The sequence below is a fragment of the Chroicocephalus ridibundus genome, chromosome 2 (genome assembly GCF_963924245.1).
Source record: "Chroicocephalus ridibundus chromosome 2, bChrRid1.1, whole genome shotgun sequence".
Taxonomy (NCBI): domain Eukaryota; kingdom Metazoa; phylum Chordata; class Aves; order Charadriiformes; family Laridae; genus Chroicocephalus; species Chroicocephalus ridibundus.
In genome coordinates, this window is record NC_086285.1 from 137627268 (window position 1) to 137642175 (window position 14908).

General features: G+C 44.6%; 1 long non-coding RNA gene across 1 annotated transcript; it reads right to left on the bottom strand.

Annotated features, from left to right (window-relative positions):
• Positions 1-9260: 9260 nt before the first annotated feature.
• Positions 9261-13991, bottom strand: LOC134510792 (uncharacterized). Its single transcript, XR_010069730.1, has 3 exons — positions 13829-13991; positions 11212-11300; positions 9261-11099 (listed from the first exon to the last, which is right to left on the bottom strand). It is a non-coding gene; the product is annotated as an uncharacterized LOC134510792 (long non-coding RNA).
• Positions 13992-14908: the final 917 nt, after the last annotated feature.

Consider the following 14908-nt stretch of genomic DNA (forward strand, 5'->3'; position numbering starts at 1 on the left):
ACTCGAGACAACAGCTTTCCTCCAGCAGCTGCTTTCCTTTAGCTCTAGGTGGATGGGTTTGACCATAATAAGCAAACTGTAAACAAAAGTTATTGTTTCTCAAAACAGTTTTATTCTGCCTTATTTGCACTCCAGGTTTCTGCCTTTTAAAAAACTTTTCCACACCAAATTAGGCATCTTCCCTTTTTCCAAGCATGTGCATTTATCTACTTGTGTGCAAACACACATATACAAATACACACACATATATATGCACAATTTCCCTATAGTATTCACTAAACTGCAAATGCTAGCCCTTTAATATGTTATATATACAGCCCATTATACTTTCACAGTGGAGTTGAGGGGAATAATTCATTACTGATGGTATAGTAATTTTTATTTTCTTAAATTAGATTTCCAAGTTCCTCTTCTTTGCAAATTCTGATTCGTTTTAAAATACCAATAAATGTCCAAGATACAGTAGAAACTTTACATGGCTCTTCCTCTATTCTTTTCAGCTCTTTTAGAGGAATAAAACATCTTTGAAAAGCTTGAAATGTTTCAGGCTTTGATTGCTACCTGTTGCTCTCCTCCTTTTGTTTTTTTGCCCAGGACTAATTCCATTTCAATTGTCTTCCATAAAAAGTGAACTTAACAGAATTAACACTTGTGAGAAAAATACTGATGTATGATTTTGCATATTTCCTCTACAAATTAATTCCTATGAATAAATTCATTGAGTATTTCTACAAGTCATCAATTCAGGAGAAATTTTTGATAATATTACAAATCTGAGAGGTAACATTTTGATTGACCACAGGTCACATGGCATTTCAGTATTCTTCTACCTGAGCCTTTACGCTCAGAATTGGATTTCTACTGTAGATTTGTGCTGTTACACTTTTTGCAAATATTCTTGTCAGGAAAGATCTACTTCTTCACAGCTATTTTCAGACCTCAGGTTTCACAGGGAGACGTGTAAGATGAATACACAGCTACTAATCTAGGAATTGTCTTCTCTGCAAACATTGGTCAGTCGTATTTCTTTTATAAGAATTTGCATTTAATAATGAAAACAAAAGAGGAGCAAAATTTAACTAAATTTATATCAGAACTCAATTACATATGTAAAGAATGCTTTGTAATTTCTTCGAATTCTGAGGGCAAGTTCAGAACGTGATCATGGCGATTTTTTGTAGGTTTGTGTCTCTAAATCTCTTCACAAACAGGTTCTAACAGAGAACATTCAGCTGATCTTACATTCCCTTGTGTCCTTGCTCTTGATGTTTCCTATTGATAAGCCACCTCTGAAAGTTCAGCGACGCAGGTGGCATTTAAGCCACCTGCACGTAACTGCTTGAGCCAGGTCCTTTGCTTCTCTAGAACTTGTTTCTGCCGCGTCAAAGTGGCCGGAGTACTATGGGCCAAACACACAAGGCTCTGAGAAACACCCTTGTTCAGCAGGAACATGAGCTGGGACAGGACACGGGCAGTCCCTGCAGGCTGGGGGTGACCTATTCCAGCTGTTATTTCAGCTGAACAGTGGCTGAAATACGTTGCAGCCTATTCATGGGTCTTGGTTCTTCAGGACTGAGTACTTGCTGAAGCACGCCGCAGCTCACTTTTCGCACTTGTATTCGTGCCTTGCCCAATGGGACACGGCCAAGACGTGCAGCCCGCTGCAGGAGCGTGAAAGCAAGCCTGAGTGCTCCAGCTTCCGTGGAGCCTCTGAGGCCACATCAGGGTAAAGAGATGTGACGGGGGTGTTCTTACTCCTTCGCAAGTGCCAGCCGCCTTATTTCACGTCAGGCAGCCCCCCAGTCCCTGAGAAACTGTAAGTTCTGCAAGGCACAAGGACTCTGAACTCCTCCTTCTACGGGTGACTCAGACAAAAGGAACTTAGCCTTACCATAGTTCACGCTCAGTTGCCTTTATAACTTGTCCTTTAATTAACTGATGCATGCAAGAAACCTGTTCTCCTAGCTGTTCAAAATGTGGCCATTCAACATTAATCCGTGGTCTCTTACTGTATCAACAGTCATCAGCGCAAATTATTGCAGCTGCCTGACTTGATCAGTTGGGACAGAAGTGAAGTCACTGTAAATAAAGAAGGAACATTGTTTCAGACTGGCCTCTCCTATGAGCATGATTATAGATTTAAAGCTAATTCAAAACTGACTTCCCAGAATGTCATGGGATACTGAGGTCTGTTAATTACGTACATCCTGAGCTGATGAGACTGTTATCTTAAAGAACAAGCAGGTCTGTTTTCTTGAGTTGAACTCTGGTGGGAGTATTCGCTAAAATGTGTAGCTCCAACCCAAACTAGTGAATAGCTATACACCTAGATAATAGACTTGCGTCTCTTCCTTCAGGATTAGATATTCTCTTCCTCTCCTCCTAACCTCTGCTTTTGTACTGTGTTATTGAATATTGTTGATCGCATTTGATTCCAGAAGTTTCCATAAGATTCGCATTTTATTTGTGGGTGAAAAACACACGAGGTTGCATTTCCGTGTTACATTTTCTTCTCCAACAAAGCTGGCTGACAGGCCTGTCCGGAGCTGCCCATTCCCACCCCCGCGCTGTTAATGGTGCTGCCCTCGCAGCTGTGCCAACACGGGCTGCGTGCAGGGCTGGCCGGTAAACCCCATCATCTTTTAACTGGGTTAAAAGGCCTCCAAAAAAACCCCAAACAAAACATTTCCAGGGCTGCACTGCTCACAAAGAAAATGTAACATGAAACTATGGCCTCCCTCAACCCCTCCCTCAAAATAGTCTCAGTTCTTTGATGAATAAAATACACTGAGTTTCCTCACTGTGGCTGTTTCAATTCTAATTCAGGATGGAAAACGTCAGCACATCAGGTTTTTATAAAGAACAGAAATTCCATTTTCTTATTGGGGTCAATTAAACAATTGGGGTTCTTTCAAAGCAGGAAAAAATTATTTTTAATTGCAAAAAATGAAAATGGTGATTCTTAGTGGTGTTTTTGAACCCTATGTATTTTTTTTTTCTCAAGACTTTCCTTTTTCCTTTCCTTTGTTTATCTTGTAAAGGAAAAGTTTGAAAACACGCAAGTGTAAGCTCCCTATCAATCAGATCTGCCTTACCTCCTCTTGAGGGTGTCCTCTTCTTTGGCAGAGCTGAAAGCAGGAGGAAGCCACCTGCCTCCAGCTGCTCCCCTGCTGCCTCCGCAGCAGTCAGGGAAAGGGATGCTGGCACCTCACAAAGAAGCAAGCACAGACGGACCCGAAAATCTTCTCACCTGACATCAGTGCCACTCCTCTCATCAGAGGAACCCAAAAAAGTTTCCTTCAGCTCTCTTGTTCTCCTAAAATAATCGCAGGTTGACTCCTTATATCTGTCCTCTAGAGTGACCTGGCTACAGCCCCCCTCTCCCAGCTTCCAGCACATTTTACCTCTTCTCCCCAGAACTGCATGTCCCTCCGCCCATCCACCTGAGACCACCAGGCACCAGGACTTCCACTCGCCCACTCCACCTACAGCCCAGCACCCTCGAAATTACCCGCAAATCCTGGCCACTCCTCACCCAGCCCGCAGGCAGCAAACAGAAAACACAGAGATGCCGGGTGCTGCACATGGCCACGCAGTCCCCCGACATCCACCCTTCACTCGGCATCCCCGACTGGAACCCATTCCCACTCTGCTTCCCCAAACTTCACGACTTTGGGCAGCCAGTTGCCTGCCGTGGCAGAGGCGTATGTTCAGACAAATTATTTGCAAATCTGCACATCGGTTCATTGCGAAACCAGTGTAAGACGTCACATGTGGAGCTGTGCAGAATTTAGCAGCCAGACAAGCGACAGCAGCCTGCCTCTGCAGCCAGCTGAAGCAATAGATCCAAGTGAACTGCTTTGGCCAGGTATCTCTGATACCTGCTGCCTTCTCAGAGATGGACAAAGCCCTCAGGTGGGAATGAAGCCCAGTGCAGGCAAGGGGCGAGTCGGGTACACCAAAATCCAAAGCAGGGAGTGCCCTGGGCTTTGTTTTGCTTTAATTCAGACTTGCTGAACTTGGTTTTCCACAAGTCCTGTTCCTTTGAAGATGCCTTCACTCCACCTAGTTCTGTGTAAGGAAAAAAATAGATCCAAAGGCCAAGCTTTTCAATGTGTATTGCAGAACAGGGATTTCTACATGAAGAGGATTGACAGAGTTTGGAAGTACATCAACATGGAAACAAGGACCTTTTACCTTCCAGCAAGAAAAAACATCTTCCAGAGAAATATTTAACTGCTTCTGCCTTCAGACAGACAGTCCAGTGTGGGTGAGGATGTGCTTATTTTGGCAAAACGCTCACAAACTGAGCTGTTTTGTGTGTGGTTAGGAGTGCTAGATGCAAGCTCAGTAATTTGCTAGTGGCATCTTGCGGTAAGTAGCTCTTGCGAGGAGGTTGACCCGACAGCCAAAATGTAGGTCACCAGTGGGTGGAGTTCACAACCTCCCAACTCTGCTGATGGCAGGATGCAGAAGTTCCAGAATTTAAAATTATTGATGGAGCCTGAAAGCCTGGCCACTAAATATAAGCTTTTAGGATGATAATTTAATTGGTTACTCATTTATGTGTGATGGTATATAATGCCCAGTCTATTCCTGGATTACCTGTTAATTAGGAGAACTTCAGGCCATGCGCAAAGACATTGGTCTTACTCTACAGGGTTTAAATACGCATGGGCATTTGCAATTAATAAATGGACAAATTTTGTTAATAAAGTTGAAGATCATTAGCCATATTTCCAAAGTGTGTCCTTCCTATTGCGCTCATGGCAGTTCAGAGTGGTCTTCTGGCTCCTAAGCTCTGATGGCCATTTAACTGGCAGGGCTTTGCAGCGCTGATGGGTGACAGCCATGAGGTTCTCCATCCATGCCTGTCTCTCCATTGCCTGGCCAAGCGTTTAGCAAGGGCAGTCAAGGGAAGGCACTTATTTCTCAAACGACCACTTAAAATGCGTTCTTTATAGCAACGTGCCAGTCTTTATCCCTTCTGCTGCATCTATTTCAGAAAAAAAACTCCACCTTAATAATTTTTCTAAACAAAGAACCCAAAACAACACACCCTTTTATGTTTGCACACGTTCCAGAGCCGCCTTAACTCCAGGCTAAACCGCTTCTGTATATCTGCGTAATCTTAAACCTTAGCAAATTAGAAAATAAATATATGTGCATGCATTTGAAATAGCACATTCTCCTCCAGGCTTTATCTCTCCATAACTGCTGAAGTTGTCTGACAAGGATATTCTTCAGAGTCCTGTCATGCAGATCTGTGGTGAAAAGGTTTCAGCAGTTTGCAGTGCAGGTGTGCCATCAGGATTGACACTGGGATGCTTTGGGGGGATTTGTCAAAAACAGCTGCCCCCGGAGAAGGCTGCTGGACATGAGCAGGTCTCCTCTGCGTGCACTGGCTGCACAAACATAGAGTTACTGCATAAAGCACCTCTGATACACCAAATATCAGACTTACTGCCTAAAAAAACCCGATAGCTTCAGTTGTCTCCATCAATAGGAAAACTGACCAGGCTAGTTAGAAAGTGGCCTGTGTGATGTCTGCGTGAGATGTACTGGTAGGATTCATGAAACAAAGCTGGTGAGGTTATCTGGTGCTTAAGGCTTTAAACACCAACCAAGTAACATAAGGAGAAGCTTGTGCCATAGGGATTCATGTTTGTAGTCTGCTACCTTGCGGGAAAAGGATTAACTGTAGACAAAAGTATTTCATAAAAGGGAAGCACTACTGGCACCAACACCAGCCCTACATCAGGATACATTTTAACGTGAACGCCTGTCCTTGCTGCCGACTCCAGGCAGTCATAGAATCATAGAATCATTTAGGCCCGAAAAGAACTTTAAGATCATCAAGTCCAACCGTTAACCAAACACTGCCAACTCCACCACTAAACCATGTCCCCTAGCACCAGACCTACACATCTTTTAAATACCTCCAGGGATGGGGACTCAATCACTTCCCAGGGCAGCCTATTCCAATGCTTCACAACCCTTTTGGTGAAGAAATTTTTCCCAATATCCAGTTTAAACCTCCCTTGGCACAACTTGAGGCCATTTCCTCTTGTCCTATTGCCTGTTACTTGGGAGAAGAGACACAGAAGAGACACTTGGAAGAAGTGAGTTTGCACAATTTTGTTGCAACCTTGCCACTTTGACAGTTTAGTCTGGTTTCTTCTAGCAGCAAACCCACTTGTACAGGTGAGGTCCCTGTTGCTCAAGACCTACTCTGCATGCCTTGGAAGACATATTTACGTTGCAGCTTTATCTCCTGGAACACGTCGCAGCTCTCCTTGGTGTGCAGGGCGCTCAGGACAGACCATGTAAAGCTGCAGTGGGTCTGGCTGGGATGGAGTTCACTTTCCCCATAGCAGCCCTCATAGTGCTGCGCTTTGTATTTTTAGCTAGAAAGGCGTTGATGACACGCCAGTGTTGTGGCTACTGCTGAGCAGTGCTCCCACAGCAATAAGGCTATCTCTCCAACATTCCACCCTCACCAGTAGGGTGGGTGGTGGGCAAGATCTGGGGAGGGGACATAGCCAGCACAGGTGACCCAAGCTGACCAAAGGGATATTCCATACCATATGATGTCTGCTCAGCAATAAAAGATAATAGAAAGGAGGAGGAAGGCACATTCTTTATTACGACATTTGTCTTCTGGAGCAACCACTATGCGTACTGAGGCCCTGCGTCCTGGGAAGTAGCTGGACAATGTCAGCTGATGGGAAGTAGAGAATAAGTCTTTTTTTTTCCTTTGCTTCTGTGTGCAGCCTTTACTTTTGCTTTATTAAACTTGACCCATGAGATTTTTTCCACATTATTTTCTCCCCCCTTATCCAGCTGAGGAGGAGACTGACAGAGTGGCATCCAGATATGGTCAACCCACCGCAGAGCTGCACCCATGAAATCACTGGGACAATACACACATGATATTTTAAGCACAATATCCCATAGCAACATCTTTTTTAAAAACAGTTTCTGCTGCTTTTGCTGCTTGTATTTCATGAAAGGTTAAGCAGGGAACAGGGTTGTGGGTTCAAATACTGCAGTCCAGGACAATGGCAAAGCCACAGATTTCCCCTTCTGTTGTACGACGAGGGTTTTGATCAGTACACAGATCTATTACTTGTCTGTGTTTCTTACTCGTGATCAAATCCTAGTATAGGGACAGTTCTCTTTGACCTTGGGTTTGCCAGGATTCTTCATTAGTTGTTTAATGAAAGCATTATATCACATCATTAATGCAGGATTTCCAGTGTGTGCTGATGCCCTTCAGCATTTGAGAGCCTGAGCATGATGATTTGGCTGTAACTGAAGTCAGTGCTGTCAATGTTGCCACATTTAATCATCTACTTTGGAAGTGGTTTTCATGGAACTACAGAATCACAGAGATCATCTGGTCCAACCCCTGCTCAGAGCAGAGTCACCCAGAGCCGGAAGCCCAGGACCATGCCCAGTCAGGTTTAGAATACCTCCAAGGATGAAGACTCCACAGCCTCACTGGGCAACCTGTGCCAGCGTTTGATCACCCTCACAGTAAAAAAAAGAATTCTTTCTTAAATATAAACCATTTCTTGTATTTTAATTTGTGCCTCTTTCCTCATGCTTTTTCACTGGATATCACTCAGAAGAGTCTGACTCTGTCTTTGTTATTTGTTCTTATGTTTTTATTGCCTTATGTCATACTAGAACATGTCACAATGTTACTATGTGATTATTAGATATGTTATTACGTCTTATGTCATATTATTATGTCTTTGTTATTAAGTCTTTGTTACACCCTCCCATCAAGTGTTTTTCTGCATAGATAAGACATCCCTCATGCCAAAAGCCTTCTGTTCTCACAATTTGTTTGCTTTCCCTCTGCGAACTCGATGGTTTCCTAAATGCTGGCCCAAACTCCAGCATACATTTGAGCTCCATAGGACTGCCCTTCTCCTTAAAGTTACTTGGATGCATCAATGCTCCATCGAACAGCAATACTGCCCTTATAAACACATTGTGGGATCAAATCTCAGGAACAACACAAGGAACAAGAATATGCTGTTTTAACAAAGTTTATTTTTCTCCTCTCACTGAAGCCCATATGTCTTTTAAATACAGAAAAGGAAACTGCCTTCTCCTTTTGGCAAATCCTGTAGGAAAGGTTCTGTGGGAAGGAAAAAAAAACCAAGAGGAGGAATATAGATGCCAGTTCATCATAAGCACTTGGCCCTGGGAAGCAATCCAATCCATATGACATATTGCTCGGATGCTCTGCACAATCACTGGAGAATAATCAAGTGCAAACACTTCCCCCTCTCCTCTGACAACACACCACAGGGACTATACGCACCCCAGCAGCAATTCAGTCTGCTCAAGTGTGTTGTTTACTTCTTTCACTAACAACAGCTGGAACCAGGGGAAAAGTTATAGCCCTTCATCTGCTCGGAACTGCGGCCAAGAGCTTCCTTGGAGGACGGGTGCCAGAAAGACCACCACTGGAGCTTACACAGCAGTCCTTGAGGTTTAAGCAGTGTTCAAGGTTTAGGAGTTAGAGACTGTGTAGCCCACAGACTGAACCCCATCTCAGGAGAGAGCTTGAATTGCCAGCCGGGGAGGACACTCTGGGTGAGCGTGCTCATGGATGACCTTTGGAAGCCAGACAGCACTTGAAATCTGTGGGACCAGGTAGAAAGCTGGTCAGAGGGATCCCCACAATAGCCCGGCGGTTGGGTCGCTTTGCTTATGGCAAAGCAAAAGTAATGTTCAGATGCTGCTTTCTGTGTCAGACTACCTACCGTGGGATAAAAGACTGTTTATCTTCTGCCACTGACATGATGTCCTATTCTCCAAACCCATCAATCTTTTAAAAACTGAAAGCAGCCTCAAATCCCCACCTCCATCTGTCAGTGCTTTGGCTGTGAAGCTTCCTGGCACCGTGCTTGAGAGGCCTCTCTCCCTTTTTCTGATCCCAAGAGCTACACAAGCTGCATTGATTCTAACACCCAAGCTATTTAAAAATAATGTTGTTTGGATAACAAATTCAGGCAGACACTTAGAAGTTAGGAAATACTAGATCTGTGCAATTTCAGCTTTGTTCTCATTTCCATTCATTCTGTGCTGTCCTGTCAGTGAGTAGGTAAGTTACTTAATTACAGTTCTGACATTAATGTCAGCACCATCCCAAGCATGCAAAGAGGGGAAAGAATTACAGTGGCACAAGCAGCCAAATCATTTCCTCTTCTAAGCACTTGCCTTTGTAACCTAAATAACAATAAACCAGTCTTCCTCCCACCCTTCCTCTGTCCCTCCCCTCCTTTCTCTCTTCCTTCTTTCCATCCTTTCTCCCTTCCTTCCTTCCTTCCCAGCCGCAGTAGCCCTCCTCATTGAAATACCAGCAGCATTTGGGGCTCTGGACCTTGTATATTGTATACTGAACTGAGATTCCAGACTAACACCAACTAGCAAGAAGGAAAGCTATACTCTTAAAGTCATGGAGAATTTGCAGGGCCCCAGCTCAAGACTGAAGGAGTGTTAGCGTAGAGTCTGATCTGGTACTCTTTCTCCCTTGTGCAAAAGTCAGGCAGCTTCTGCTATATGTGTTGCTGCTGAGATACAGGGTAAGTAGGTATTAGGGATATGGGCTGCGTCCACTTCATGTTACTCTGTCCGCTTCCTTGTGCTTAGGAGCTGGAAAGTGAGAGAAGGATTGGTGTCTCCAGTACCACGTTATTCCTGGAGAAATCCTAAAATAGAATCATGTGTGCTGTGTGAAGGAGGTAACCCAAAATATCTCTCTCAACTTGCAGGTTTTTTCCCCTCAAAATAGAGTTTGAGTGTCTTTGTTCTACACAAAAAAAATTCAGTGCTTTATGCTTAGAGAAGAAACACACATTCAGTTGACAAAACATGATCTTCATCAGTAACGAGGTTCCTGAGCACTTATTTTCCTGAGTAAATAGGTTAGCTAGTTTGGCTTACAATTAAGTATAGCTGGACACTTTTAAGCACCTTCCTATCTAAACATCTGTGGGGCATGTTATAGGTTAAAACCTAAGATCTGTGGAAAGCCAGAGAGATTTTTATAAAAATCAAGCATGGACCCAACACCCACTGTTGATTGCATTCATTATCTCACTTCTTCCCCAACAGGTTCCATCTGCAGTGTAATTACTGAAGTCCTTTCTGTTGAGGATTTTTGCTTCTTGATTGTCTGACTTGTGTAGATAAAATCTTAACAAATCTCACGGTACACTTTGCCTGAAGAGTACGTTGCCAGCCACGTGCTCTCTGCCCAGCTCAGCTGGGCGACCCAGCCGTCAGGATCAGAAGTCACAGGGATGGACCTGTGCACAGTCAAACTCATTTCTCCTCTCTCCCTGGTAACTTATTTATACTGGGCATGCAGGAGCAGAATTTTGTATCGAGACATATACCCTTGTATTAAATGTGGTTGAAGCTGCCAGTAGACTGAAAGATGTTAATGCGAGGGACGGACACACACACATAGAGGCGATGACACAGTTTTGCTTCGCCAGAAATGGTGGCGAGTTGCATGTTGCACGCTGGCAGGAAAACAGATGGAAAACACCATCAGAAAGGCTTAGCATTTGATTGCTTCTTTGCTTCCAGGGGTGTCACACCCAGCAGTGACTCCATGGGGTGCTAATTCCATTGGGACAGCTCCTGCTGCCAGCTCAAATGCATCACAGCCATCTGATGAAAGGTGTTGAAGTGCTGCAAAAATCTTTCTGCCAGTTCAAGTGTGTTCAAAAGAACTTTGAAGAAGTAGTTTTGACCCCAGAGACTTTTTTTTTTTTTTTTATCCTGATCAGGTGTAATCAGTCCTCACCCAGATGGCATTAACATTGTTGCTCTGGGTAATTCAACAGAAATACAACCGTGAGTTCACATTAGACCTGGATTAGGGTGGTTAGTGGGTCGTTATCCACAGTTTTAACAAGAGTGGAGCCATGTCCTGATACACAGTATAGCATTTGTATGTGGAAAGGACTCAGAAGTTATGAGAAATAAGCTCTTCTTTCAAGCTCTTTCAACAGTTGTCAGCTTCACCATTGGCAAGTCACTGAATCCGTTTGTCTCCCTTTTCTTACCTGCAAAATGGGAATGACAATTACTTCCACATGTAACAGGGATGATAAATGGGAAGCATTGCTATCATCCAAACAAGTCTTAGCTCCTCATTATTAATTCCCATCTATTCACCTGTTCAGGAGCACCTTGTTAGTCTCAGGAGTTCCAAAAATGTTTACTTCTGCCGTCACAGATGTGGGAGTAGTTCAGGATTAACTCTTCTGGAAGTTAAGAATAAAGCCAGGCTGAGTAGATGCAGAATCAAACCTTCCCAGTAATGAAACACCCCAGACCCACTCCCACAGGAGCTGAACTTTCTCTAGCCATTTTCAGCACCTTTGCAATCTCCTGTGACAAAAGACACCTCTGCTTCACGCTTTCACTCCTCCAGGAACCCGTATAGATCTAACGCTTCTAAATCTGACCAAGTCAAGAGTTTAATTTTCTCACCTGGAGGGCAGTTAGGCCACCGATCTCGGTGTTTTACTCCCATGCGTAACAAGAAGCTTTCACAACTTTTACCAACGATGAAGACCACATACTGAATAAATCCAGCCACTTCACCCCTGCGGTATCTATTTCACTCAACTATTACTGAATGATGGTGAGTATTCCAAATGGAGAGTCCGTGACTGTAGGAAGGACAGTGAGCACCAGCTCTAACACCTTCTCTGCCCACCCAACCATACTGTCTGGACTCAAGCAGTCCTGTTGCGCGCCATACCTTCCAGGCTCCTTCTAGGTTTCATATGCCGCCTTCAGCATCCGAAACATGCCCGGCAGAAACCTGTTATGATGCATTCGGCCTCTCAACACAAGGAAGACATAAACCCTCAGATTTACCTGCAGCTATATTACATTGCTTCACGGAGCTGGAGGTTTCTTTTTAAGGCATGCATTATTTTCTGGGAAGAAACCAGGTAGTCTGTAGCTGTGGACTCTCTATACCTCAGAAAGAAGGCCTCAGAACGTGCAGGAGAGGGACTGCTCCAGAGCACGGATGCATGCAGAGCATCTGTGCCTCTGCATCAGGGATGGCAAACTTTTAGGGTGACTGGCACCAATATACTTGAGAAAAGACTGTAGCCTCCTGTGGCTGGGACCGATCCCAATCTGCCAGTGACAACAACAGCCCCAACTGCCCCCCTATATAAGCAGCCACAGCACAGGTTATGGGCAAAAGGCACAAAGCCAGTTGCATAAGAAGAATTTAACTCCAAGTGCGGTGGGGATCCTGGCTTCTCTGCAGCTCGGAGACCACCGCTGTAGCAACGCCGATACCATTTCACTCAGCCTCTGCTGCTGCCAAGATTTTAGCTTGCAAACTACTTTTTCCCTCTTTCTTCCTCAGCTACGATCCAGCCTTGGCGCCTTCGGCAGGGTGGATGCCGGGACGGTGATGTGCAGAACCCGTAGCTCCCCCTCACCTCCAGCACCCCAACCTTGCTCCAGCATCCAGGCGCGGGCTCCCACTATAGTCACCTCACCCAGCCCCCCTACCCTATTTTACCTAGATGGGGGGAAATGAGTCTGGGGCAGTGTGAGGCTCCTCCACCCGCCTGCGGCTGCCCAGCGGCAGAGCACGGATCATCCCCGCTCTGCACTGCCTTGGCCGCCCAGGAATCGTTCGTTGCCTTATAAAGACCATTTTGTCTGTGGCTGACACCCATGCCCTGTATACATAAATTGAAATGTTCCAGGCTCCACTGTCTTATTACAAGCACAGCAGTAATATAGAGCCCGTGTCTCCTTTTCACCTCATCAGCTGCTTCGGTTGGGTTCCTCTCCCCACACATGGCTTCAGTGGGACAGCCACGGCGAGCCACTGCGCTGGCCAGGGCAGCACCAGCCCGATGAGCCAGGTGCCATGAGGAACTCCCTCAGATGGCTTTGTTCAGCCTTCACAGTTGTCACTGCCTTTTTTTTCCTATGAGTGTTGGTCTAGGGTCTTGTCCTGGTTTGAGCGACACAGGATTATTTCTCTTTCAGTTATTTTACTTTTCAGTAAAGTAAATCCCTTCTAATGCTAGGGAAAACTGCATGTTTAGAAGGCTCTAGTGTCTGAATTTCTGAAAATATTTACTTTATAGCCAGCTATGGTATGCAGGTTTCAAGGTGTCAGTGTTTTCGAGCTAGCCAGGTATGGGGACCAGGAGGAGCGAGAGTCGGGCACTTGACCCAAGCTGGCCAACAGAATTATTTCATATCATGAACGTCACATTCAATATAAATTAGCAAGTTTGCTGAGGAGCTCTCTCTCTTCCTTAATGGATGTGATCCAGAGAACTTCTTGACCCAGTGCCGGACCCCTGAGCCCTTCCCTTCCTCCCGAAGGTGTAGTGCTCACAGTGTCCAACGTTTGCTGTCCACTGCTGGCAGCGCACAGCTTCCTACTGATAGCATTGGCTGAGTATAATCCTTGTATATTTTATATTGGTATTGGGATCAATATTGGTTCTTTAGTATTATTAATGTTAATTATTTAGTATTTTTCTATTAAATCTGTTTATATTTCAACGCTCAGGTTTCCTTGTTTGTTCCCGATTCCCCTTCCCGTGTGGGGAGGGGTCATCAGGTGATAGAATAATTGTCTAAATGACAACAAATTGCTGTGGGTTCCTCAAACCATAACAGCTCTTTGTAAGAAAAGGTCTCAAATTTGTGGTACTAGCAAAAGACTGCGTTGCCTTGACAAGACACAGACCATTCGTACAGTCCTGTTAACAACCATCCATACTTCGTCAGCTACCTGGTCATAAAGCTGTACAATTTGCTGGAGGGAGCTGTAGTGGAAGATCAGCTCAAAATCTCAGCCAGGACAGCTCACGTCTTTCCACTTAAAAATCTGCAAGAGCACAGAAGACCAGCGTTTCATCCTCAGCAGCTCATCCTGTAGTTCATGGTAAGAGAAGGGCAGCACGGCTGGAGGTTGGATACACCATCCCTCAAAAAGGCTGCTGCCACTGAGAGAAATTAATTTGGCCTAATTTCTGTTCAAAGCAGTGGCACAGCTGAGGCTGTGGCATGGGGCAGGTTGGTCAACTGGTTCTTGGCCCATCTCCTCCCTCCTTCTGCAGTTACAGGGGCTTGAAGGGAAAACCAGGCTCGAGGGCTTTACATAGTGCCTTTTCCAGTGAGAAAAATCAGGAAACTCTTCCTTTATTTACAAAAACACTGGGCAACACCTGTTTTGGACACAAGAATATTTGGCTACTGGTGGTAAAGAAATCCTGCCTTTCAGTCTGTTACCGTTCACTCCAGACAAGAAAACCTTGTGAAGTCTGCAACCTAAACTTCTCTCCCATAAGCAGAGATTTAGACAAAACATGAATTATTCCCCTTAGACATATTGCTTTGCTTATGCCAACATATATCCTGCATTCAGTTCTAATTATATGAGTAGTGACCTCTTCTATTTACAGAAGGGGAAGCTGGTCACGCAAGCATTTCTTTTTTTTCCCTTCTTGGCTGCATGAGCCCTTCTGACACAAATATGCTAAAAGCTTCAAGATCAGTTGATTTATGCTGAAAGTCCAGCTTTAGCTTCAGGCTTGTGTTAACTGACTCCTATAGAAGCTGTTCCTGTTAGCCCATCAACGCTGTATTTCCTCGGCAGAGGTGTTTCACAGCAAAACGCCGCTGTAACTTCCCGTATGATCCTTTCTGTCGCTCCCTGGCAGGGCTCCGCTCTGGGACTGATACCTGCAATACAAATAAGTGACAAAAGACTGAATACAAAGACTGAACTTGGGACAAAAACATATATACACACATATATATTATATGTTATATATAAAAATATATGTCATATAGATATATAAAACAAAAA